The 22391-nt window shown below is 48.8% G+C and overlaps 5 non-coding genes and 1 pseudogene across 5 annotated transcripts; all 6 read right to left on the bottom strand.

The window, feature by feature from the left end:
- Positions 1–1996: 1996 nt before the first annotated feature.
- LOC124766548 lies at positions 1997–2116 on the bottom strand. The gene has a single exon (XR_007012926.1). It is a non-coding gene; the product is annotated as a 5S ribosomal RNA (ribosomal RNA).
- A 3645-nt stretch (positions 2117–5761) lies between these two features.
- On the bottom strand, positions 5762–5881 carry LOC124766547. Its single transcript, XR_007012925.1, has one exon. It is a non-coding gene; the product is annotated as a 5S ribosomal RNA (ribosomal RNA).
- Positions 5882–9524: 3643 nt separating this feature from the next.
- Positions 9525–9644, bottom strand: LOC124766546. Its single transcript, XR_007012924.1, has one exon. It is a non-coding gene; the product is annotated as a 5S ribosomal RNA (ribosomal RNA).
- A 3661-nt stretch (positions 9645–13305) lies between these two features.
- On the bottom strand, positions 13306–13425 carry LOC124766545. The gene has a single exon (XR_007012923.1). It is a non-coding gene; the product is annotated as a 5S ribosomal RNA (ribosomal RNA).
- Positions 13426–17083: 3658 nt separating this feature from the next.
- On the bottom strand, positions 17084–17203 carry LOC124766535. Its single transcript, XR_007012915.1, has one exon. It is a non-coding gene; the product is annotated as a 5S ribosomal RNA (ribosomal RNA).
- A 3649-nt stretch (positions 17204–20852) lies between these two features.
- LOC124766544 lies at positions 20853–20973 on the bottom strand (annotated as a pseudogene).
- Positions 20974–22391: the final 1418 nt, after the last annotated feature.

The following is a 22391-nucleotide window of genomic DNA, read 5'->3' as shown; positions in this document are numbered from 1 at the left end:
CAAACACAAAAAAAACCTACAAAACAACAACAAAAAAAATGATTATAGAAGAGAGAGAGAGAGACAGAGAGAGAGAGAGAGAGAGAGAGAGAGAGAGAGAGAGGGGAAAAAAAAACGTACCTTGAATGGAGATGGCGAGAGTACACATTAATTACATGAAATACACTGTTTGACATTTCGCTGTTACCTTGGAACACGTCTTGTATCCTTTGCACTAAATTAAAAACTGATCATTTCCTTTTGCCTGCTTTATTTGGCTATTGGGCACTGGACACTGTATGGCTATGATTGGCACACGTCACTCTCACTTTGGCACTGCTACACGTACCCACTTTCACTCTGCGCGCATTTTCACAACACTTTCGCAATGCACCACTCTTGCCGTCGGGGCTTTGGAGGGATTGGTGGGCGAAGTCCTCAGCGACTGGGGTGTGGGTGTTGTGGGAGGGCGTCGGTCACGTCGTGTTGAAGGCGTCTCGGAAGGCGGCGTCCAGCGGGACCTGCAGGAAGTTCTGGAAGGTCTCTCGGTACTTGGAGCGTTGTTTGGCCCTCCTGTGTTCCTCCCACAGGTCCGTGAGGAACTGCGCCTTGTCGGTCTGCCGTTTCGTGACGATGGCGTGTGCCGTCATGGCGATGATCCACATTGTGGCCAGGCGTTTCGCTTTGGGGAAAGGCTTCGCGTCCGGGACAGTGACAGCTGAGACATGTATCGCCCTCTCGTCGGTTCTGTTGATGTGGGCGATCATTTTTCTCGCTGCCGCCCATATTTCCCCGCTCTCTCTGCAGCCAAAACGATGCTCGATGGTGTCGGTCTGGTTGCAGAGCTCGCAGTTTGGGGATTCCCGCATTTTTATGCGTGCCAGTTTTTCGTTTGTCGGCACTGTTTTGTGGATGATTTTATACCACGTGTCCCTGGCGTGCTCAGGAAGTGTCCGTTCCGAGACATTCTTCCAGACCTGTGGCCAGTCATGGTCTGGAAAACTCGTCTCTATTTTGGACTTTCTTGCCTTCCCCCTCAGAGCGCTGTAGATGTTCCTCGCCGTTCTTTGCTGTGGGTTGGCAACGACCGCGGTGATGTAACTCTTGTCGATTGCCATCTGTTTTATGTGCCGCAACTTGAATGGTATGTTCGTAGTGTCTACAGGAGCCTCTTCAGATTCAGGTTTATATTGGTTTATCAGGCTGGACGTTATACTGTTGTTGTTCTGGTTTGCCATTTTCATCGCACGGTGTAGAAGCAGTGCCGCGCATTTCGTCTTAACGTCAGTCAGACCAAGTCCGCCTTCGTCCCTTGACAGGAAACACGTCGCCTGGGAGACCTTGAAGATTTCCCGCCTCCACAGCAAGTAGTACGCCGCACTTCCTATCGCTCGCGCAATTTCCGTCGGAGCACATAGTATTTGCGCCATGTACCACGCTTTCGACAGGATTGTTTCGTTTACTAACTGCACTCTTTGGCTCAGCGTCAGGTTCCGGTTCGCGTGTATCCTCACGAGCCCTCTCGTTGTGTTCAAGACGCTGCGCCAGTTTTGTGCTGCCATTTTCAAAGGGCACTGCTGTAGTTCCACTCCGAGTGCCCTATGGTTGTTTGTCACTCGGTACCACTGTCTCGCTGGTCGCAGTCTGCCGTTGCCTATTGGTAGTAGCACTGTCTTCGTCGGATTCGTTTTGGCACCTGAAGCCTTTTCGAAGGATTCCATGATAGGCTGGATTATTCCTAGTTCTTCTTCGTTTTGGATGAATATGCCCATGTCGTCAGCATAGGCCGTGCATACGATGTTTGTTGCACCCATTGTGTATCCTCCGATTTCGGCTGTTAGTTTTCGTAGTAGTGGGTCGAGGGCTATTGTGAAAAGTGCCATCGATAATGGACATCCTTGCCTGACGGATCTTCCCAGTCTTATTGACTTGGAAGTCCATCCGTTTACTGTTATTTTTGAGGTGGCATTTGTAATGACGTTCTTGATTGTTCTTCCGAATTTTGGTCCGAATCCGAGGCGTGCGAGCACCCGGTGTTCCCAGGCGGTCACCCATCCAAGTACTAACCGGGCCCGATGTTGCTTAACTTCGGTGATCGGACGAGAACCGGTGTATTCAACATGGTATGGCCGTTGGCGCCCTTATACTGTAGCCGCACGACAGAAGACGCCTCTGCCTCTTCTCCCAACACACACAATCGCAGTTTTCGGTGACACATTTGACGCAGAGCACGTCCTTCCGCAACAGCTGGAGCCTCGAAGGCGGCGCCGAGTGCGCGTCCGGCGTCTCAGAGGCGTCTGCCGGACTGGCGGGCGCGCCGCGCCGCCACTTGCGTGAGACACGCGGCTGCTCGGTGCGCCGCCCGTCATTCGTTTCGCTTGGTGCGTGCGGCGCGGGCGACGCATCTTGTTCCCGTTATCCGGCGGGGGGCTGTGCGGGGTGTAGCAGTGTCCTGCTGGAGGGCGCCCCCGGCAGCTTCCTCACCTGACACACGCCGCGCGGCTCGCGTCCAGGTATTTGCGTGATCTGTGCAGTGCATTCGCACCTCTCCCCTTCCGTCCCGACTTGTCCCGACTTTGCTCGACTGCCGCTCGCTGCCGCTCGGGTCGTGGCCCATATGACAGCACAAGCACGAGAAACATCTGCGAGACGGCCGTGGGCCTAACGGGCGTGTCCGAGACGCCGTTTGCGGCCAGTAGACCTGTGCAAAGGTGCGAAAACAGGGACACAAGGCACAGGAGGGTCGCCAAAGCATCCTTCTCTTCTAGCGACGAAAGATACATTTTTGTTTACAAGTTTGCAGTCGTACGCTGCTACAAAACAATAAGCAGCCCTGACGTATTTCAGAACATATCTGTCGGTTCATACCGTTTTGTTATCTTCAGGCACTTTTAAGAAATCTTCCTTGGCACATTCTTCTTCCAACTGAGGCCATTCATATCGTATGTTATGTTTATTACAGTCATTTATTTTCATTTTTTTTTTTTTTTTTTTCCTTCTGTGGAGTTTTGCACTGCTACGAAACAGTAGGTGGCCCTGACTCATTTCAGGTCACATCTGTCGATTCGTAGTGTTTCGTTATTTTCAAGGCATTCCTAGCACGTTGAAAATGCTTAAGGAAGCACGTATGTCGCAAAAGAAAGGTAGTATGAAAAGAGGGCTGGCAGGGATAGCGGCGTAAAAAGGAGAAAATGAAGGGGAGCCAACAGCACCTTTTTTTTTTTTTTTTAAACGTATATAAACTTTTATTTACAATTTTTAACAATTACATATCTTTACATGAAATTGTATATTTTCTCGTTTTCAGTTCTGATTGTTCTTTTAGTAGTCTCTTGGCTTAGTTACAACACTTTTATTCACTGAGTGTCCTTTATATAAGTTTTTCCCTTCAATGTTTATGGTTTTTTATACATAAAAAAGAAACTGCATTACTTTGATTTTTTTTATAAATTGAATTTAAATTAATTTTAAGTTTTTTTTTTTTTTTCCCCCGTATGGTATTTGAATACACCTATTTTGGCATGTTCGCTATGTGTTTGCCAAAGGCTAAAGGAGAATATGGGCCAGAACATCTATGTGCATAAATGATGAATGGGGAAGTTATTTAGTGTACTGTGTGAGAGTGGACGCAACAGTTCCACGGAAAATTTGGGGCAGAGAAAGTCTAAAGTTAGAATTTTTGTAAATCGCAAAGGGGTATGCAACGTTTTGGCACATGATGCGCCGAACTTTATAAATGTATATAACTATATCTATACACACGGATACATCAAAGGAATAAACACAGACAAACACAAAAAAAACCTACAAAACAACAACAAAAAAAATGATTATAGAAGAGAGAGAGAGAGACAGAGAGAGAGAGAGAGAGAGAGAGAGAGAGAGAGAGGGGAAAAAAAAACGTACCTTGAATGGAGATGGCGAGAGTACACATTAATTACATGAAATACACTGTTTGACATTTCGCTGTTACCTTGGAACACGTCTTGTATCCTTTGCACTAAATTAAAAACTGATCATTTCCTTTTGCCTGCTTTATTTGGCTATTGGGCACTGGACACTGTATGGCTATGATTGGCACACGTCACTCTCACTTTGGCACTGCTACACGTACCCACTTTCACTCTGCGCGCATTTTCACAACACTTTCGCAATGCACCACTCTTGCCGTCGGGGCTTTGGAGGGATTGGTGGGCGAAGTCCTCAGCGACTGGGGTGTGGGTGTTGTGGGAGGGCGTCGGTCACGTCGTGTTGAAGGCGTCTCGGAAGGCGGCGTCCAGCGGGACCTGCAGGAAGTTCTGGAAGGTCTCTCGGTACTTGGAGCGTTGTTTGGCCCTCCTGTGTTCCTCCCACAGGTCCGTGAGGAACTGCGCCTTGTCGGTCTGCCGTTTCGTGACGATGGCGTGTGCCGTCATGGCGATGATCCACATTGTGGCCAGGCGTTTCGCTTTGGGGAAAGGCTTCGCGTCCGGGACAGTGACAGCTGAGACATGTATCGCCCTCTCGTCGGTTCTGTTGATGTGGGCGATCATTTTTCTCGCTGCCGCCCATATTTCCCCGCTCTCTCTGCAGCCAAAACGATGCTCGATGGTGTCGGTCTGGTTGCAGAGCTCGCAGTTTGGGGATTCCCGCATTTTTATGCGTGCCAGTTTTTCGTTTGTCGGCACTGTTTTGTGGATGATTTTATACCACGTGTCCCTGGCGTGCTCAGGAAGTGTCCGTTCCGAGACATTCTTCCAGACCTGTGGCCAGTCATGGTCTGGAAAACTCGTCTCTATTTTGGACTTTCTTGCCTTCCCCCTCAGAGCGCTGTAGATGTTCCTCGCCGTTCTTTGCTGTGGGTTGGCAACGACCGCGGTGATGTAACTCTTGTCGATTGCCATCTGTTTTATGTGCCGCAACTTGAATGGTATGTTCGTAGTGTCTACAGGAGCCTCTTCAGATTCAGGTTTATATTGGTTTATCAGGCTGGACGTTATACTGTTGTTGTTCTGGTTTGCCATTTTCATCGCACGGTGTAGAAGCAGTGCCGCGCATTTCGTCTTAACGTCAGTCAGACCAAGTCCGCCTTCGTCCCTTGACAGGAAACACGTCGCCTGGGAGACCTTGAAGATTTCCCGCCTCCACAGCAAGTAGTACGCCGCACTTCCTATCGCTCGCGCAATTTCCGTCGGAGCACATAGTATTTGCGCCATGTACCACGCTTTCGACAGGATTGTTTCGTTTACTAACTGCACTCTTTGGCTCAGCGTCAGGTTCCGGTTCGCGTGTATCCTCACGAGCCCTCTCGTTGTGTTCAAGACGCTGCGCCAGTTTTGTGCTGCCATTTTCAAAGGGCACTGCTGTAGTTCCACTCCGAGTGCCCTATGGTTGTTTGTCACTCGGTACCACTGTCTCGCTGGTCGCAGTCTGCCGTTGCCTATTGGTAGTAGCACTGTCTTCGTCGGATTCGTTTTGGCACCTGAAGCCTTTTCGAAGGATTCCATGATAGGCTGGATTATTCCTAGTTCTTCTTCGTTTTGGATGAATATGCCCATGTCGTCAGCATAGGCCGTGCATACGATGTTTGTTGCACCCATTGTGTATCCTCCGATTTCGGCTGTTAGTTTTCGTAGTAGTGGGTCGAGGGCTATTGTGAAAAGTGCCATCGATAATGGACATCCTTGCCTGACGGATCTTCCCAGTCTTATAGACTTGGAAGTCCATCCGTTTACTGTTATTTTTGAGGTGGCATTTGTAATGACGTTCTTGATTGTTCTTCCGAATTTTGGTCCGAATCCGAGGCGTGCGAGCACCCGGTGTTCCCAGGCGGTCACCCATCCAAGTACTAACCGGGCCCGATGTTGCTTAACTTCGGTGATCGGACGAGAACCGGTGTATTCAACATGGTATGGCCGTTGGCGCCCTTATACTGTAGCCGCACGACAGAAGACGCCTCTGCCTCTTCTCCCAACACACACAATCGCAGTTTTCGGTGACACATTTGACGCAGAGCACGTCCTTCCGCAACAGCTGGAGCCTCGAAGGCGGCGCCGAGTGCGCGTCCGGCGTCTCAGAGGCGTCTGCCGGACTGGCGGGCGCGCCGCGCCGCCACTTGCGTGAGACACGCGGCTGCTCGGTGCGCCGCCCGTCATTCGTTTCGCTTGGTGCGTGCGGCGCGGGCGACGCATCTTGTTCCCGTTATCCGGCGGGGGGCTGTGCGGGGTGTAGCAGTGTCCTGCTGGAGGGCGCCCCCGGCAGCTTCCTCACCTGACACACGCCGCGCGGCTCGCGTCCAGGTATTTGCGTGATCTGTGCAGTGCATTCGCACCTCTCCCCTTCCGTCCCGACTTGTCCCGACTTTGCTCGACTGCCGCTCGCTGCCGCTCGGGTCGTGGCCCATATGACAGCACAAGCACGAGAAACATCTGCGAGACGGCCGTGGGCCTAACGGGCGTGTCCGAGACGCCGTTTGCGGCCAGTAGACCTGTGCAAAGGTGCGAAAACAGGGACACAAGGCACAGGAGGGTCGCCAAAGCATCCTTCTCTTCTAGCGACGAAAGATACATTTTTGTTTACAAGTTTGCAGTCGTACGCTGCTACAAAACAATAAGCAGCCCTGACGTATTTCAGAACATATCTGTCGGTTCATACCGTTTTGTTATCTTCAGGCACTTTTAAGAAATCTTCCTTGGCACATTCTTCTTCCAACTGAGGCCATTCATATCGTATGTTATGTTTATTACAGTCATTTATTTTCATTTTTTTTTTTTTTTTTTCCTTCTGTGGAGTTTTGCACTGCTACGAAACAGTAGGTGGCCCTGACTCATTTCAGGTCACATCTGTCGATTCGTAGTGTTTCGTTATTTTCAAGGCATTCCTAGCACGTTGAAAATGCTTAAGGAAGCACGTATGTCGCAAAAGAAAGGTAGTATGAAAAGAGGGCTGGCAGGGATAGCGGCGTAAAAAGGAGAAAATGAAGGGGAGCCAACAGCACCTTTTTTTTTTTTTTTAAACGTATATAAACTTTTATTTACAATTTTTAACAATTACATATCTTTACATGAAATTGTATATTTTCTCGTTTTCAGTTCTGATTGTTCTTTTAGTAGTCTCTTGGCTTAGTTACAACACTTTTATTCACTGAGTGTCCTTTATATAAGTTTTTCCCTTCAATGTTTATGGTTTTTTATACATAAAAAAGAAACTGCATTACTTTGATTTTTTTTATAAATTGAATTTAAATTAATTTTAAGTTTTTTTTTTTTTTTCCCCCGTATGGTATTTGAATACACCTATTTTGGCATGTTCGCTATGTGTTTGCCAAAGGCTAAAGGAGAATATGGGCCAGAACATCTATGTGCATAAATGATGAATGGGGAAGTTATTTAGTGTACTGTGTGAGAGTGGACGCAACAGTTCCACGGAAAATTTGGGGCAGAGAAAGTCTAAAGTTAGAATTTTTGTAAATCGCAAAGGGGTATGCAACGTTTTGGCACATGATGCGCCGAACTTTATAAATGTATATAACTATATCTATACACACGGATACATCAAAGGAATAAACACAGACAAACACAAAAAAAACCTACAAAACAACAACAAAAAAAATGATTATAGAAGAGAGAGAGAGAGACAGAGAGAGAGAGAGAGAGAGAGAGAGAGAGAGAGAGGGGAAAAAAAAACGTACCTTGAATGGAGATGGCGAGAGTACACATTAATTACATGAAATACACTGTTTGACATTTCGCTGTTACCTTGGAACACGTCTTGTATCCTTTGCACTAAATTAAAAACTGATCATTTCCTTTTGCCTGCTTTATTTGGCTATTGGGCACTGGACACTGTATGGCTATGATTGGCACACGTCACTCTCACTTTGGCACTGCTACACGTACCCACTTTCACTCTGCGCGCATTTTCACAACACTTTCGCAATGCACCACTCTTGCCGTCGGGGCTTTGGAGGGATTGGTGGGCGAAGTCCTCAGCGACTGGGGTGTGGGTGTTGTGGGAGGGCGTCGGTCACGTCGTGTTGAAGGCGTCTCGGAAGGCGGCGTCCAGCGGGACCTGCAGGAAGTTCTGGAAGGTCTCTCGGTACTTGGAGCGTTGTTTGGCCCTCCTGTGTTCCTCCCACAGGTCCGTGAGGAACTGCGCCTTGTCGGTCTGCCGTTTCGTGACGATGGCGTGTGCCGTCATGGCGATGATCCACATTGTGGCCAGGCGTTTCGCTTTGGGGAAAGGCTTCGCGTCCGGGACAGTGACAGCTGAGACATGTATCGCCCTCTCGTCGGTTCTGTTGATGTGGGCGATCATTTTTCTCGCTGCCGCCCATATTTCCCCGCTCTCTCTGCAGCCAAAACGATGCTCGATGGTGTCGGTCTGGTTGCAGAGCTCGCAGTTTGGGGATTCCCGCATTTTTATGCGTGCCAGTTTTTCGTTTGTCGGCACTGTTTTGTGGATGATTTTATACCACGTGTCCCTGGCGTGCTCAGGAAGTGTCCGTTCCGAGACATTCTTCCAGACCTGTGGCCAGTCATGGTCTGGAAAACTCGTCTCTATTTTGGACTTTCTTGCCTTCCCCCTCAGAGCGCTGTAGATGTTCCTCGCCGTTCTTTGCTGTGGGTTGGCAACGACCGCGGTGATGTAACTCTTGTCGATTGCCATCTGTTTTATGTGCCGCAACTTGAATGGTATGTTCGTAGTGTCTACAGGAGCCTCTTCAGATTCAGGTTTATATTGGTTTATCAGGCTGGACGTTATACTGTTGTTGTTCTGGTTTGCCATTTTCATCGCACGGTGTAGAAGCAGTGCCGCGCATTTCGTCTTAACGTCAGTCAGACCAAGTCCGCCTTCGTCCCTTGACAGGAAACACGTCGCCTGGGAGACCTTGAAGATTTCCCGCCTCCACAGCAAGTAGTACGCCGCACTTCCTATCGCTCGCGCAATTTCCGTCGGAGCACATAGTATTTGCGCCATGTACCACGCTTTCGACAGGATTGTTTCGTTTACTAACTGCACTCTTTGGCTCAGCGTCAGGTTCCGGTTCGCGTGTATCCTCACGAGCCCTCTCGTTGTGTTCAAGACGCTGCGCCAGTTTTGTGCTGCCATTTTCAAAGGGCACTGCTGTAGTTCCACTCCGAGTGCCCTATGGTTGTTTGTCACTCGGTACCACTGTCTCGCTGGTCGCAGTCTGCCGTTGCCTATTGGTAGTAGCACTGTCTTCGTCGGATTCGTTTTGGCACCTGAAGCCTTTTCGAAGGATTCCATGATAGGCTGGATTATTCCTAGTTCTTCTTCGTTTTGGATGAATATGCCCATGTCGTCAGCATAGGCCGTGCATACGATGTTTGTTGCACCCATTGTGTATCCTCCGATTTCGGCTGTTAGTTTTCGTAGTAGTGGGTCGAGGGCTATTGTGAAAAGTGCCATCGATAATGGACATCCTTGCCTGACGGATCTTCCCAGTCTTATTGACTTGGAAGTCCATCCGTTTACTGTTATTTTTGAGGTGGCATTTGTAATGACGTTCTTGATTGTTCTTCCGAATTTTGGTCCGAATCCGAGGCGTGCGAGCACCCGGTGTTCCCAGGCGGTCACCCATCCAAGTACTAACCGGGCCCGATGTTGCTTAACTTCGGTGATCGGACGAGAACCGGTGTATTCAACATGGTATGGCCGTTGGCGCCCTTATACTGTAGCCGCACGACAGAAGACGCCTCTGCCTCTTCTCCCAACACACACAATCGCAGTTTTCGGTGACACATTTGACGCAGAGCACGTCCTTCCGCAACAGCTGGAGCCTCGAAGGCGGCGCCGAGTGCGCGTCCGGCGTCTCAGAGGCGTCTGCCGGACTGGCGGGCGCGCCGCGCCGCCACTTGCGTGAGACACGCGGCTGCTCGGTGCGCCGCCCGTCATTCGTTTCGCTTGGTGCGTGCGGCGCGGGCGACGCATCTTGTTCCCGTTATCCGGCGGGGGGCTGTGCGGGGTGTAGCAGTGTCCTGCTGGAGGGCGCCCCCGGCAGCTTCCTCACCTGACACACGCCGCGCGGCTCGCGTCCAGGTATTTGCGTGATCTGTGCAGTGCATTCGCACCTCTCCCCTTCCGTCCCGACTTGTCCCGACTTTGCTCGACTGCCGCTCGCTGCCGCTCGGGTCGTGGCCCATATGACAGCACAAGCACGAGAAACATCTGCGAGACGGCCGTGGGCCTAACGGGCGTGTCCGAGACGCCGTTTGCGGCCAGTAGACCTGTGCAAAGGTGCGAAAACAGGGACACAAGGCACAGGAGGGTCGCCAAAGCATCCTTCTCTTCTAGCGACGAAAGATACATTTTTGTTTACAAGTTTGCAGTCGTACGCTGCTACAAAACAATAAGCAGCCCTGACGTATTTCAGAACATATCTGTCGGTTCATACCGTTTTGTTATCTTCAGGCACTTTTAAGAAATCTTCCTTGGCACATTCTTCTTCCAACTGAGGCCATTCATATCGTATGTTATGTTTATTACAGTCATTTATTTTCATTTTTTTTTTTTTTTTTTTCCTTCTGTGGAGTTTTGCACTGCTACGAAACAGTAGGTGGCCCTGACTCATTTCAGGTCACATCTGTCGATTCGTAGTGTTTCGTTATTTTCAAGGCATTCCTAGCACGTTGAAAATGCTTAAGGAAGCACGTATGTCGCAAAAGAAAGGTAGTATGAAAAGAGGGCTGGCAGGGATAGCGGCGTAAAAAGGAGAAAATGAAGGGGAGCCAACAGCACCTTTTTTTTTTTTTTTTTAAACGTATATAAACTTTTATTTACAATTTTTAACAATTACATATCTTTACATGAAATTGTATATTTTCTCGTTTTCAGTTCTGATTGTTCTTTTAGTAGTCTCTTGGCTTAGTTACAACACTTTTATTCACTGAGTGTCCTTTATATAAGTTTTTCCCTTCAATGTTTATGGTTTTTTATACATAAAAAAGAAACTGCATTACTTTGATTTTTTTTATAAATTGAATTTAAATTAATTTTAAGTTTTTTTTTTTTTTTTCCCCCGTATGGTATTTGAATACACCTATTTTGGCATGTTCGCTATGTGTTTGCCAAAGGCTAAAGGAGAATATGGGCCAGAACATCTATGTGCATAAATGATGAATGGGGAAGTTATTTAGTGTACTGTGTGAGAGTGGACGCAACAGTTCCACGGAAAATTTGGGGGGCAGAGAAAGTCTAAAGTTAGAATTTTTGTAAATCGCAAAGGGGTATGCAACGTTTTGGCACATGATGCGCCGAACTTTATAAATGTATATAACTATATCTATACACACGGATACATCAAAGGAATAAACACAGACAAACACAAAAAAAAACCTACAAAACAACAACAAAAAAAATGATTATAGAAGAGAGAGAGAGAGACAGAGAGAGAGAGAGAGAGAGAGAGAGAGAGAGAGAGGGGAAAAAAAAAACGTACCTTGAATGGAGATGGCGAGAGTACACATTAATTACATGAAATACACTGTTTGACATTTCGCTGTTACCTTGGAACACGTCTTGTATCCTTTGCACTAAATTAAAAACTGATCATTTCCTTTTGCCTGCTTTATTTGGCTATTGGGCACTGGACACTGTATGGCTATGATTGGCACACGTCACTCTCACTTTGGCACTGCTACACGTACCCCACTTTCACTCTGCGCGCATTTTCACAACACTTTCGCAATGCACCACTCTTGCCGTCGGGGCTTTGGAGGGATTGGTGGGCGAAGTCCTCAGCGACTGGGGTGTGGGTGTTGTGGGAGGGCGTCGGTCACGTCGTGTTGAAGGCGTCTCGGAAGGCGGCGTCCAGCGGGACCTGCAGGAAGTTCTGGAAGGTCTCTCGGTACTTGGAGCGTTGTTTGGCCCTCCTGTGTTCCTCCCACAGGTCCGTGAGGAACTGCGCCTTGTCGGTCTGCCGTTTCGTGACGATGGCGTGTGCCGTCATGGCGATGATCCACATTGTGGCCAGGCGTTTCGCTTTGGGGAAAGGCTTCGCGTCCGGGGACAGTGACAGCTGAGACATGTATCGCCCTCTCGTCGGTTCTGTTGATGTGGGCGATCATTTTTCTCGCTGCCCGCCCATATTTCCCCGCTCTCTCTGCAGCCAAAACGATGCTCGATGGTGTCGGTCTGGTTGCAGAGCTCGCAGTTTGGGGATTCCCGCATTTTTATGCGTGCCAGTTTTTTCGTTTGTCGGCACTGTTTTGTGGATGATTTTATACCACGTGTCCCTGGCGTGCTCAGGAAGTGTCCGTTCCGAGACATTCTTCCCAGACCTGTGGCCAGTCATGGTCCTGGAAAACTCGTCTCTATTTTGGACTTTCTTGCCTTCCCCATCAGAGCGCTGTAGATGTTCCTCGCCGTTCTTTGCTGTGGGTTGGCAACGACCGCGGTGATGTAACTCTTGTCGATTGCCATCTGTTTTATGTGCCGCAACTTGAATGGTATGTTCGTAGTGTCTACAGGAGCCTCTTCAGATTCAGGTTTATATTGGTTTATCAGGCTGGACGTTATACTGTTGTTGTTCTGGTTTGCCATTTTCATCGCACGGTGTAGAAGCAGTGCCGCGCATTTCGTCTTAACGTCAGTCAGACCAAGTCCGCCTTCGTCCCTTGACAGGAAACACGTCGCCTGGGAGACCTTGAAGATTTCCCGCCTCCACAGCAAGTAGTACGCCGCACTTCCTATCGCTCGCGCAATTTCCGTCGGAGCACATAGTATTTGCGCCATGTACCACGCTTTCGACAGGATTGTTTCGTTTACTAACTGCACTCTTTGGCTCAGCGTCAGGTTCCGGTTCGCGTGTATCCTCACGAGCCTCTCGTTGTGTTCAAGACGCTGCGCCAGTTTTGTGCTGCCATTTTCAAAGGGCACTGCTGTAGTTCCACTCCGAGTGCCCTATGGTTGTTTGTCACTCGGTACCACTGTCTCGCTGGTCGCAGTCTGCCGTTGCCCTATTGGTAGTAGCACTGTCTTCGTCGGATTCGTTTTGGCACCTGAAGCCTTTTCGAAGGATTCCATGATAGGCTGGATTATTCCTAGTTCTTCTTCGTTTTGGATGAATATGCCCATGTCGTCAGCATAGGCCGTGCATACGATGTTTGTTGCACCCATTGTGTATCCTCCGATTTCGGCTGTTAGTTTTCGTAGTAGTGGGTCGAGGGCTATTGTGAAAAGTGCCATCGATAATGGTACATCCTTGCCTGACGGATCTTCCCAGTCTTATAGACTTGGAAGTCCATCCCGTTTACTGTTATTTTTTGAGGGTGGCATTTGTAATGACGTTCTTGATTGTTCTTCCGAATTTTGGTCCGAATCCGAGGCGTGCGAGCACCCGGTGTTCCCAGGCGGTCACCCATCCAAGTACTAACCGGGCCCGATGTTGCTTAACTTCGGTGATCGGACGAGAACCGGTGTATTCAACATGGTATGGCCGTTGGCGCCCTTATACTGTAGCCGCACGACAGAAGACGCCTCTGCCTCTTCTCCCAACACACACAATCGCAGTTTTCGGTGACACATTTGACGCAGAGCACGTCCCTTCCGCAACAGCTGGAGCCTCGAAGGCGGCGCCGAGTGCGCGTCCGGCGTCTCAGAGGCGTCTGCCGGACTGGCGGGCGCGCCGCGCCGCCACTTGCGTGAGACACGCGGCTGCTCGGTGCGCCGCCCCGTCATTCGTTTCGCTTGGTGCGTGCGGCGCGGGCGACGCATCTTGTTCCCGTTATCCGGCGGGGGGCTGTGCGGGGGTGTAGCAGTGTCCTGCTGGAGGGCGCCCCCGGCAGCTTCCTCACCTGACACACGCCGCGCGGCTCGCGTCCAGGTATTTGCGTGATCTGTGCAGTGCATTCGCACCTCTCCCCTTCCGTCCCGACTTGTCCCGACTGTTGCTCGACTGCCGCTCGCTGCCGCTCGGGTCGTGGCCCATATGACAGCACAAGCACGAGAAACATCTGCGAGACGGCCGTGGGCCTAACGGGCGTGTCCGAGACGCCGTTTGCGGCCAGTAGACCTGTGCAAAGGTGCGAAAACAGGGACACAAGGCACAGGAGGGTCGCCAAAGCATCCTTCTCTTCTAGCGACGAAAGATACATTTTTGTTTACAAGTTTGCAGTCGTACGCTGCTACAAAACAATAAGCAGCCCTGACGTATTTCAGAACATATCTGTCGGTTCATACCGTTTTGTTATCTTCAGGCACTTTTAAGAAATCTTCCTTGGCACATTCTTCTTCCAACTGAGGCCATTCATATCGTATGTTATGTTTATTACAGTCATTTATTTTCATTTTTTTTTTTTTTTTTTTTCCTTCTGTGGAGTTTTGCACTGCTACGAAACAGTAGGTGGCCCTGACTCATTTCAGGTCACATCTGTCGATTCGTAGTGTTTCGTTATTTTCAAGGCATTCTAGCACGTTGAAAATGCTTAAGGAAGCACGTATGTCGCAAAAGAAAGGTAGTATGAAAAGAGGGCTGGCAGGGATAGCGGCGTAAAAAGGAGAAAATGAAGGGGAGCCAACAGCACCTTTTTTTTTTTTTTTAAACGTATATAAACTTTTATTTACAATTTTTAACAATTACATATCTTTACATGAAATTGTATATTTTCTCGTTTTCAGTTCTGATTGTTCTTTTAGTAGTCTCTTGGCTTAGTTACAACACTTTTATTCACTGAGTGTCCTTTATATAAGTTTTCCCTTCAATGTTTATGGTTTTTTATACATAAAAAAGAAACTGCATTACTTTGATTTTTTTTATAAATTGAATTTAAATTAATTTTAAGTTTTTTTTTTTTTTTCCCCCGTATGGTATTTGAATACACCTATTTTGGCATGTTCGCTATGTGTTTGCCAAAGGCTAAAGGAGAATATGGGCCAGAACATCTATGTGCATAAATGATGAATGGGGAAAGTTATTTAGTGTACTGTGTGAGAGTGGACGCAACAGTTCCACGGAAAATTTGGGGCAGAGAAAGTCTAAAGTTAGAATTTTTGTAAATCGCAAAGGGGTATGCAACGTTTTGGCACATGATGCGCCGAACTTTATAAATGTATATAACTATATCTATACACACGGATACATCAAAGGAATAAACACAGACAAACACAAAAAAACCTACAAAACAACAACAAAAAAAATGATTATAGAAGAGAGAGAGAGAGACAGAGAGAGAGAGATGAGAGAGAGAGAGAGAGAGAGAGAGAGAGGGGAAAAAAAAACGTACCTTGAATGGAGATGGCGAGAGTACACATTAATTACATGAAATACACTGTTTGACATTTCGCTGTTACCTTGGAACACGTCTTGTATCCTTTGCACTAAATTAAAAACTGATCATTTCCTTTTGCCTGCTTTATTTGGCTATTGGGCACTGGACACTGTATGGCTATGATTGGCACACGTCACTCTCACTTTGGCACTGCTACACGTACCCACTTTCACTCTGCGCGCATTTTCACAACACTTTCGCAATGCACCACTCTTGCCGTCGGGGCTTTGGAGGGATTGGTGGGCGAAGTCCTCAGCGACTGGGGTGTGGGTGTTGTGGGAGGGCGTCGGTCACGTCGTGTTGAAGGCGTCTCGGAAGGCGGCGTCCAGCGGGACCTGCAGGAAGTTCTGGAAGGTCTCTCGGTACTTGGAGCGTTGTTTGGCCCTCCTGTGTTCCTCCCACAGGTCCGTGAGGAACTGCGCCTTGTCGGTCTGCCGTTTCGTGACGATGGCGTGTGCCGTCATGGCGATGATCCACATTGTGGCCAGGCGTTTCGCTTTGGGGAAAGGCTTCGCGTCCGGGACAGTGACAGCTGAGACATGTATCGCCCTCTCGTCGGTTCTGTTGATGTGGGCGATCATTTTTCTCGCTGCCGCCCATATTTTCCCCGCTCTCTCTGCAGCCAAAACGATGCTCGATGGTGTCGGTCTGGTTGCAGAGCTCGCAGTTTGGGGATTCCCGCATTTTTATGCGTGCCAGTTTTTCGTTTGTCGGCACTGTTTTGTGGATGATTTTATACCACGTGTCCCTGGCGTGCTCAGGAAGTGTCCGTTCCGAGACATTCTTCCAGACCTGTGGCCAGTCATGGTCTGGAAAACTCGTCTCTATTTTGGACTTTCTTGCCCTTCCCCTCAGAGCGCTGTAGATGTTCCTCGCCGTTCTTTGCTGTGGGTTGGCAACGACCGCGGTGATGTAACTCTTGTCGATTGCCATCTGTTTTATGTGCCGCAACTTGAATGGTATGTTCGTAGTGTCCTACAGGAGCCTCTTCAGATTCAGGTTTATATTGGTTTATCAGGCTGGACGTTATACTGTTGTTGTTCTGGTTTGCCCATTTTCATCGCACGGTGTAGAAGCAGTGCCGCGCATTTCGTCTTAACGTCAGTCAGACCAAGTCCGCCTTCGTCCCTTGACAGGAAACACGTCGCCTGGGGAGACCTTGAAGATTTCCCGCCTCCACAGCAAGTAGTACGCCGCACTTCCTATCGCTCGCGCAATTTCCGTCGGAGCACATAGTATTTGCGCCATGTACCACGCTTTCGACAGGATTGTTTCGTTTACTAACTGCACTCTTTGGCTCAGCGTCAGGTTCCGGTTCGCGTGTATCCTCACGAGCCCTCTCGTTGTGTTCAAGACGCTGCGCCAGTTTTGTGCTGCCATTTTCAAAGGGCACTGCTGTAGTTCCACTCCGAGTGCCCTATGGTTGTTTGTCACTCGGTACCACTGTCTCGCTGGTCGCAGTCTGCCGTTGCCTATTGGTAGTAGCACTGTCTTCGTCGGATTCGTTTTGGCACCTGAAGCCTTTTCGAAGGATTCCATGATAGGCTGGATTATTCCTAGTTCTTCTTCGTTTTGGATGAATATGCCCATGTCGTCAGCATAGGCCGTGCATACGATGTTTGTTGCACCCATTGTGTATCCTCCGATTTCGGCTGTTAGTTTTCGTAGTAGTGGGTCGAGGGCTATTGTGAAAAGTGCCATCGATAATGGACATCCTTGCCTGACGGATCTTCCCAGTCTTATAGACTTGGAAGTCCATCCGTTTACTGTTATTTTTGAGGTGGCATTTGTAATGACGTTCTTGATTGTTCTTCCGAATTTTGGTCCGAATCCGAGGCGTGCGAGCACCCGGTGTTCCCAGGCGGTCACCCATCCAAGTACTAACCGGGCCCGATGTTGCTTAACTTCGGTGATCGGACGAGAACCGGTGTATTCAACATGGTATGGCCGTTGGCGCCCTTATACTGTAGCCGCACGACAGAAGACGCCTCTGCCTCTTCTCCCAACACACACAATCGCAGTTTTCGGTGACACATTTGACGCAGAGCACGTCCTTCCGCAACAGCTGGAGCCTCGAAGGCGGCGCCGAGTGACGCGTCCGGCGTCTCAGAGGCGTCTGCCGGACTGGCGGGCGCGCCGCGCCGCCACTTGCGTGAGACACGCGGCTGCTCGGTGCGCCGCCCGTCATTCGTTTCGCTTGGTGCGTGCGGCGCGGGCGACGCATCTTGTTCCGTTATCCGGCGGGGGGCTGTGCGGGGTGTAGCAGTGTCCTGCTGGAGGGCGCCCCCGGCAGCTTCCTCACCTGACACACGCCGCGCGGCTCGCGTCCAGGTATTTGCGTGATCTGTGCAGTGCATTCGCAACCTCTCCCCTTCCGTCCCGACTTGTCCCGACTTTGCTCGACTGCCGCTCGCTGCCGCTCGGGTCGTGGCCCAATATGACAGCACAAGCACGAGAAACATCTGCGAGACGGCCGTGGGCCTAACGGGCGTGTCCGAGACGCCGTTTGCGGCCAGTAGACCTGTGCAAAGGTGCGAAAACAGGGACACAAGGCACAGGAGGGTCGCCAAAGCATCCTTCTCTTCTAGCGACGAAAGATACATTTTTGTTTACAAGTTTGCAGTCGTACGCTGCTACAAAACAATAAGCAGCCCTGACGTATTTCAGAACATATCTGTCGGTTCATACCGTTTTGTTATCTTCAGGCACTTTTTAAGAATCTTCCTTGGCACATTCTTCTTCCAACTGAGGCCATTCATATCGTATGTTTGTTTAATACAGTCATTTATTTTCATTTTTTTTTTTTTTTTTTTCCTTCTGTGGAGTTTTGCACTGCTACGAAACAGTAGGTGGCCCTGACTCATTTCAGGTCACATCTGTCGATTCGTAGTGTTTCGTTATTTTCAAGGCATTCCTAGCACGTTGAAAATGCTTAAGGAAGCACGTATGTCGCAAAAGAAAGGTAGTATGAAAAGAGGGCTGGCAGGGATAGCGGCGTAAAAAGGAGAAAATGAAGGGGAGCCAACAGCACCTTTTTTTTTTTTTTTTAAACGTATATAAACTTTTATTTACAATTTTTAACAATTACATATCTTTACATGAAATTGTATATTTTCTCGTTTTCAGTTCTGATTGTTCTTTTAGTAGTCTCTTGGCTTAGTTACAACACTTTTATTCACTGAGTGTCCTTTATATAAGTTTTTCCCTTCAATGTTTATGGTTTTTTATACATAAAAAAGAAACTGCATTACTTTGATTTTTTTTATAAATTGAATTTAAATTAATTTTAAGTTTTTTTTTTTTTTCCCCCGTATGGTATTTGAATACACCTATTTTGGCATGTTCGCTATGTGTTTGCCCAAAGGCTAAAGGAGAATATGGGCCAGAACATCTATGTGCATAAATGATGAATGGGGAAGTTATTTAGTGTACTGTGTGAGAGTGGACGCAACAGTTCCACGGAAAATTTGGGGCAGAGAAAGTCTAAAGTTAGAATTTTTGTAAATCGCAAAGGGGTATGCAACGTTTTGGCACATGATGCGCCGAACTTTATAAATGTATATAACTATATCTATACACACGGATACATCAAAGGAATAAACACAGACAAACACAAAAAAACCTACAAAACAACAACAAAAAAAATGATTATAGAAGAGAGAGAGAGAGACAGAGAGAGAGAGAGAGAGAGAGAGAGAGAGAGAGAGGGGAAAAAAAAACGTACCTTGAATGGAGATGGCGAGAGTACACATTAATTACATGAAATACACTGTTTGACATTTCGCTGTTACCTTGGAACACGTCCCTTGTATCCTTTGCACTAAATTAAAAACTGATCATTTCCTTTTGCCTGCTTTATTTGGCTATTGGGCACTGGACACTGTATGGCTATGATTGGCACACGTCACTCTCACTTTGGCACTGCTACACGTACCCACTTTCACTCTGCGCGCATTTTCACAACACTTTCGCAATGCACCACTCTTGCCGTCGGGGCTTTGGAGGGATTGGTGGGCGAAGTCCTCAGCGACTGGGGTGTGGGTGTTGTGGGAGGGCGTCGGTCACGTCGTGTTGAAGGCGTCCTCGGAAGGCGGCGTCCAGCGGGGACCTGCAGGAAGTTCTGGAAGGTCCTCTCGGTACTTGGAGCGTTGTTTGGCCCTCCTGTGTTCCTCCACAGGTCCGTGAGGAACTGCGCCTTGTCGGTCTGCCGTTTCGTGACGATGGCGTGTGCCGTCATGGCGATGATCCACATTGTGGCCAGGCGTTTCGCTTTGGGGAAAGGCTTCGCGTCCGGGACAGTGACAGCTGAGACATGTATCGCCCTCTCGTCGGTTCTGTTGATGTGGGCGATCATTTTTTCTCGCTGCCGCCCATATTTCCCCGCTCTCTCTGCAGCCAAAACGATGCTCGATGGTGTCGGTCTGGTTGCAGAGCTCGCAGTTTGGGGATTCCCGCATTTTTATGCGTGCCAGTTTTTCGTTTGTCGGCACTGTTTTGTGGATGATTTTATACCACGTGTCCCTGGCGTGCTCAGGAAGTGTCCGTTCCGAGACATTCTTCCAGACTGTGGCCAGTCATGGTCTGGAAAACTCGTCTCTATTTTGGACTTTCTTGCCTTCCCCCTCAGAGCGCTGTAGATGTTCCTCGCCGTTCTTTGCTGTGGGTTGGCAACGACCGCGGTGATGTAACTCTTGTCGATTGCCATCTGTTTTATGTGCCGCAACTTGAATGGTATGTTCGTAGTGTCTACAGGAGCCTCTTCAGATTCAGGTTTATATTGGTTTATCAGGCTGGACGTTATACTGTTGTTGTTCTGGTTTGCCATTTTCATCGCACGGTGTAGAAGCAGTGCCGCGCATTTCGTCTTAACGTCAGTCAGACCAAGTCCGCCTTCGTCCCTTGACAGGAAACACGTCGCCTGGGAGACCTGAAGATTTCCCGCCTCCACAGCAAGTAGTACGCCGCACTTCCTATCGCTCGCGCAATTTCCGTCGGAGCACATAGTATTTGCGCCATGTACCACGCTTTCGACAGGATTGTTTCGTTTACTAACTGCACTCTTTGGCTCAGCGTCAGGTTCCGGTTCGCGTGTATCCTCACGAGCCCTCTCGTTGTGTTCAAGACGCTGCGCCAGTTTTGTGCTGCCATTTTCAAAGGGCACTGCTGTAGTTCCACTCCGAGTGCCCTATGGTTGTTTGTCACTCGGTACCACTGTCTCGCTGGTCGCAGTCTGCCGTTGCCCTATTGGTAGTAGCACTGTCTTCGTCGGATTCGTTTTGGCACCTGAAGCCTTTTCGAAGGATCCATGGATAGGCTGGATTATTCCTAGTTCTTCTTCGTTTTGGATGAATATGCCCCATGTCGTCAGCATAGGCCGTGCATACGATGTTTGTTGCACCCATTGTGTATCCTCCGATTTCGGCTGTTAGTTTTCGTAGTAGTGGGTCGAGGGCTATTGTGAAAAGTGCCATCGATAATGGACATCCTTGCCTGACGGATCTTCCCAGTCTTATAGACTTGGAAGTCCATCGTTTACTGTTATTTTTGAGGTGGCATTTGTAATGACGTTCTTGATTGTTCTTCCGAATTTTGGTCCGAATCCGAGGCGTGCGAGCACCCGGTGTTCCCAGGCGGTCACCCCATCCAAGTACTAACCGGGCCCGATGTTGCTTAACTTCGGTGATCGGACGAGAACCGGTGTATTCAACATGGTATGGCCGTTGGCGCCCTTATACTGTAGCCGCACCGACAGAAGACGCCTCTGCCTCTTCTCCCAACACACACAATCGCAGTTTTCGGTGACACATTTTGACGCAGAGCACGTCCTTCCGCAACAGCTGGAGCCTCGACGGCGGGCGCCGAGTGCGCGTCCGGCGTCTCAGAGGCGTCTGCCGGACTGGCGGGCGCGCCGCGCCGCCACTTGGCGTGAGACACGCGGCTGCTCGGTGCGCCGGCCCGTCATTCGTTTCGCTTGGTGCGTGCGGCGCGGGCGACGCATCTTGTTCCCGTTATCCGGCGGGGGGCTGTGCGGGGTGTAGCAGTGTCCTGCTGGAGGGCGCCCCCGGCAGCTTCCTCACCTGACACACGCCGCGCGGCTCGCGTCCAGGTATTTGCCGTGATCTGTGCAGTGCATTCGCACCTCTCCCCTTCCGTCCCGACTTGTCCCCGACTTTGCTCGACTGCCGCTCGCTGCCGCTCGGGTCGTGGCCCATATGACAGCACAAGCACGAGAAACATCTGCGAGACCGGCCGTGGGGCCTAACGGGCGTGTCCGAGACGCCGTTTGCGGCCAGTAGACCTGTGCAAAGGTGCGAAAACAGGGACACAAGGCACAGGAGGGTCGCCAAGCATCCTTCTCTTCTAGCGACGAAAGATACATTTTTGTTTACAAGTTTGCAGTCGTACGCTGCTACAAAACAATAAGCAGCCCTGGACGTATTTCAGAACATATCTGTCGGTTCATACCGTTTTGTTATCTTCAGGCACTTTTAAGAAATCTTCCTTGGCACATTCTTCTTCCAACTGAGGGCCATTCATATCGTATGTTATGTTTATTACAGTCATTTATTTTCATTTTTTTTTTTTTTTTTTCCTTCTGTGGAGTTTTGCACTGCTACGAAACAGTAGGTGGCCCTGACTCATTTCAGGTCACATCTGTCGATTCGTAGTGTTTCGTTATTTTTCAAGCATTCCTAGCACGTTGAAAATGCTTAAGGAAGCACGTATGTCGCAAAAGAAAGGTAGTATGAAAAGAGGGCTGGCAGGGATAGCGGCGTAAAAAGGAGAAAATGAAGGGGAGCCAACAGCACCTTTTTTTTTTTTTTTAAAACGTATATAAACTTTTATTTACAATTTTTAACAATTACATATCTTTACATGAAATTGTATATTTTCTCGTTTTCAGTTCTGATTGTTCTTTTAGTAGTCTCTTGGCTTAGTTACAACACTTTTATTCACTGGAGTGTCCCTTTATATAAGTTTTTCCCTTCAATGTTTATGGTTTTTTTATACATAAAAAAGAAACTGCATTACTTTGATTTTTTTTATAAATTGAATTTAAATTAATTTTAAGTTTTTTTTTTTTTTTCCCCCGTATGGTATTTGAATACACCTATTTTGGCATGTTCGCTATGTGTTTGCCAA

This window comes from Schistocerca piceifrons, unplaced genomic scaffold (assembly GCF_021461385.2).
Source record: "Schistocerca piceifrons isolate TAMUIC-IGC-003096 unplaced genomic scaffold, iqSchPice1.1 HiC_scaffold_671, whole genome shotgun sequence".
Taxonomy (NCBI): Eukaryota; Metazoa; Arthropoda; class Insecta; order Orthoptera; family Acrididae; genus Schistocerca; species Schistocerca piceifrons.
This window is presented reverse-complemented; position numbering and strand designations above follow the sequence as displayed.